Genomic DNA, 5055 nt, shown 5'->3' with positions numbered 1-5055 from the left:
TCCTATGCAGTTTTATTCCATTTGGGCAGCTATTAAATGAACATATTCTTATAAAGTATCCAGAATAGATAGAAGTCTTTAAAAATAAAATCATATCTTTTCGCATTTTAAATGATGCAGCATGTAAACTTTAACATATATTTGTTTATTGTTTGTAGGCTACTAATATCTGTAACCACAGGTATTATGACATCTTCCAAAAGAGTAATTGTAAAAAAACTACAACACCACTGACAACAATTTGTGTTACTTCAGATGAAAGATCGTTCAAAATGTTTATAATAGTCTGGGAGCCTACGACAGAAGATTTCACCCCATAAGGTACAAAAGGTTTGACCCCTTGAAGTTACTGGGGTCAACCATGTCACTCACAAAAAGTATGGAAGATTGACCGCACCGGGTGGATCTGGACCCTAGAGCCCCCTAAAAAGCCCAAAAAGGGGGTTAATTTCACCCCATAAGGTACATGGACCAAACTTGGTGAAAACGAAGTTCTATGTCAGGACATCACAAAAATATCAAATCTAACAATATTTTCGAGTGGAAAGGTGATGTAAGACTCCCCCCAAAGTGACCCCCCAGGGGGTTAATTTCACCCCATAAGGTACATGGACCAAAGTTGGTCAAAACGAAGTCTTATGTCAGGACATCACAAAAATATCAAATCTAACAATATTTTCGAGTGGAAAGGTGATGTAAGATGCCTTCAAAGTGACTTCCCTTAATGTGACCCCCTCGGAAGGTTTATTCCACCCCATAAGGTACATGGACCAAACTTGGTCAAAATGAAGTCTTATGTCAGGACATCACAAAAATATCAAATCTAACAATATTTTCGGGTGGAAAGGTGGTGTAAGATGACTTCAAAGTGACTTTCCTTAATGTGACCCCCTCGGAAGGTGAATTTCACCCCATAAAGTACATGGACCAAACTTGGTCAAAACGAAGTCTTATGTCAGGACATCACAAAAATATCAAATCTAACAATATTTTCGGGTGGAAAGGTGATGTAAGATGTCATCAAAGTGACCCCCAGAGGGTTTATTTCACCATAGAGTACATGGACCAAACGTGGTCAAAACGAAGTCTTCTAGGGCACCACAAAATATCAAATCTAACAATACTCTCAGTTGGAAAGGTGATAAAAGACCTACCCAAAAGTGAATCTCCTCCTATAGTTTAATTTACTTCATCCCTTTCTCGAACCAACCTAGGTGTAACGAAAGTGCTATGCCAGGACAGTACGAATGGATTAAATTTAAAAGTATTTTTATATAGGTTTTGATGAAATACATTCACACGCTGTCCCATGATGCATGAAATGGAACTATAGCCTACTTTACAAAAAGTTTTTGTATAAATCATATTCAGTCAATCGAAAAAAGGCAACAGGACATGACAATACATGGCTTTGTAACACCAAAAACAGAAAGTACATAAGAAGCATATAGGCTACAGTAGCCAGAAAATTGATCCAAGATCTTGATACGACCACTAAATGTGGACTTAATCGAACAACTGACTATCCAAATCAAAACGTTTCGAAATGAATCATTTGGAACGTTAATTTAGGCAGTAATGAACATTTTCCAGCTGCTACAATAAATAACCCAATAAACCCAATGTAGTAAATTTTTGTTTAATGCCATTTGCTTCATGTCTCCAATCAGTTATTGTAACTGTTCATTCATAAACAGAGATTGTTCGTGTAAATGTAAACGGTCGTTTCTTTATTCTTCATTGTCACTGCTGTCGCTTTCACTTTCTTCATCTTATTCTTCAGATTCATACAATTCTCCTGTTACATACAGAGATAAAGCAAGCTGTCTGCGCAGGCCCGGATTTAGGGGGGGGCAGAGGGGGCAGTTGCCCCGGGCCCCCCGACTTTTGAAGGGCCCCCCTATCTGGAAAAAAATGTGATTTTGTGTTATTTTATTCCTTTTGACCTTTAAAGTTTCTGCAAAATGCTGTGCAGTACTGGACTGATGCTACTGTAGACGTAGAGATGGTTTTTACGCGCCGTAGGCTTGAAAAATTTTTTTGCACGGGGACCCCCGATCTAAAAGTGCCCCGGGCCCCCCATCAGTTAAATCCGGCCCTGTGTCTGCGATGTACCAGCCCCAAGCAATGTGGTTATCCGCACGTCTGACACTGACTGTCTTGTAATTGGCCTAGGTTGCTATGGAACTTTTGATCCTTCATTAAAGATATGGATAGAAGCTGGCTTGCAAAGCAATAACACGCAGCGGTACATCAACATCAACATCAACCAGCTGCATAGGCCTACCGCACTTGGAGTGACGATTTGCAAGTGTTTACCTGCATATCATGCCTTTACAGATTCTGATTACACCTCGTCATTTAGCAGGAAAGGGAAAGTGCGGCCGCTGAAATTACTCCAAGGAAACCACGAAGCGCAGGCAGCTTTTAGCCAACTCGGACAAGACAAAGAAATTAGTGAAGACATTATCATCGCAATAGAGAACTTTGTGTGTAACATGTACAAAAACAAGAAAATTAATTATGTCAACGAAGTCCGTTTACAAATGTTTTTAGACGGCTACAAACCCAAAAAAGAAAATGAAAGGATATCATGCATACCAGAAGCTACTGTAGATAGTAGTACTCTACCACTTTGTTTACGAGTACTTCTCCAGAAGACAAGGCGCACTCATCTCATCACAAGATGGTGGTTATCTTCAACTAGAAGTGAACAAGCAGCAACGTCGCTGCTAGAGTAGGCTATGGCTGGAAAGAAGAAGGAGGTTGTTATAAAGTGGTGTGGTTTGAAGGTAAAGGTATAAAGCATCTTTAGATGTCTCTGCGTGGAATCTGATCTCATCCAGGAAAGTCAAGAAGAAGGTAAACAACATTGGATGTCGCTTGGGTTACCCTTTATAAATATAAAACTTTCTCCTGGTCTATCTGTCATTTACTTTCTTACTGTAAACATTAGCCAATAACTGGCTGTAAAGTTTCGTTTTAGGAACCTATAACCAATAGTTTCTGCAATCTTGAGAAAAATGCCTGGGTGCACTAAATAACAAATAAATGTTGAACTTTTTCCAGTTAATAGTAAGTTGCAATGTTGCATTATTCGAAGAAAAATAGACGTCTGTAAAAGATAATAAAATTACTATTGTATGTTACGCATATCTGTAGTGCATAATAGCAATTGTTTTGTACAGTCTTTATTTCTCTGTATATAACAGGAGAATTGTATGAATCTGAAGAATAAGACGAAGAAAGTGAAAGCGACACCTGTGACAATGAAAAATAAAGAAACGACCGTTTACATTTACACAAACAATTTCTGTTTATGAATGAACAGTTACAATAACTGATTGGAGACATGAACAAATGGCATTAAACAAAAATTTACTACATTGGGTTTATTGGGTTATTTATTGTAGCAGCTGGAAAATGTTCAGCCTGCGCTTCGTGGTTTCCTTGGAGTAATTTCAGCGGCCGCACTTTCCCTTTCCTGCTAAATGACGAGGTGTAATCAGAATCTGTAAAGGCATGATATGCAGGTAAACACTTGCAAATCGTCACTCCAAGTGCGGTAGGCCTATGCAGCTGGTTGATGTTGATGTATCGCTGCGTGTTATTGCTTTGCAAGCCAGCTTCTATCCATATCTTTAATGAAGGATCAAAAGTTCCATAGCAACCTAGGCCAATTACAAGACAGTCAGTGTCAGACGTGCGGATAACCACATTGCTTGGGGCTGGTACATCGCAGACAGCTTGCTTTATCTCTGTATATAACAGGAGAATTGTATGAATCTGAAGAATAAGATGAAGAAAGTGAAAGCGACAGCAGTGACAATGAAGAATAAAGAAACGACCGTTTACATTTACACGAACAATCTCTGTTTATGAATGAACAGTTACAATAACTGATTGGAGACATGAAGCAAATGGCATTAAACAAAAATTTACTACATTGGGTTTATTGGGTTATTTATTGTAGCAGCTGGAAAATGTTCATTACTGCCTAAATTAACGTTCCAAATGATTCATTTCGAAACGTTTTGATTTGGATAGTCAGTTGTTCGATTAAGTCCACATTTAGTGGTCGTATCAAGATCTTGGATCAATTTTCTGGCTACTGTAGCCTATATGCTTCTTATGTACTTTCTGTTTTTGGTGTTACAAAGCCATGTATTGTCATGTCCTGTTGCCTTTTTTCGATTGACTGAATATGATTTATACAAAAATTTTTTGTAAAGTAGGCTATAGTTCCATTTCATGCATCATGGGACAGCGTGTGAATGTATTTCATCAAAACCTATATAAAAATATTTTTAAATTTAATCCATTCGTACTGTCCTGGCATAGCACTTTCGTTACACCTAGGTTGGTTCAAGAAAGGGATGAAGTAAATTAAACTATAGGAGGAGATTCACTTTTGGGTAGGTCTTTTATCACCTTTCCAACTGAGAGTATTGTTAGATTTGATATTTTGTGGTGCCCTAGAAGACTTCGTTTTGACCACGTTTGGTCCATGTACTCTATGGTGAAATAAACCCTCTGGGGGTCACTTTGATGACATCTTACATCACCTTTCCACCCGAAAATATTGTTAGATTTGATATTTTTGTGATGTCCTGACATAAGACTTCGTTTTGACCAAGTTTGGTCCATGTAATTTATGGGGTGAAATTCACCTTTCGAGGGGGTCACATTAAGGAAAGTCACTTTGAAGTCATCTTACACCACCTTTCCACCCGAAAATATTGTTAGATTTGATATTTTTGTGATGTCCTGACATAAGACTTCATTTTGACCAAGTTTGGTCCATGTACCTTATGGGGTGGAATAAACCTTCCGAGGGGGTCACATTAAGGGAAGTCACTTTGAAGGCATCTTACATCACCTTTCCACTCGAAAATATTGTTAGATTTGATATTTTTGTGATGTCCTGACATAAGACTTCGTTTTGACCAACTTTGGTCCATGTACCTTATGGGGTGAAATTAACCCCCTGGGGGGTCACTTTGGGAGGAGTCTTACATCACCTTTCCACTCGAAAATATTGTTAGATTTGATATT

This window comes from Aplidium turbinatum, chromosome 17, assembly GCF_918807975.1.
Source record: "Aplidium turbinatum chromosome 17, kaAplTurb1.1, whole genome shotgun sequence".
In the NCBI taxonomy this organism is placed as follows: domain Eukaryota; kingdom Metazoa; phylum Chordata; class Ascidiacea; order Aplousobranchia; family Polyclinidae; genus Aplidium; species Aplidium turbinatum.
The sequence above is the reverse complement of the archived record's forward strand: the minus strand, read 5'-3'. Positions refer to the sequence as shown.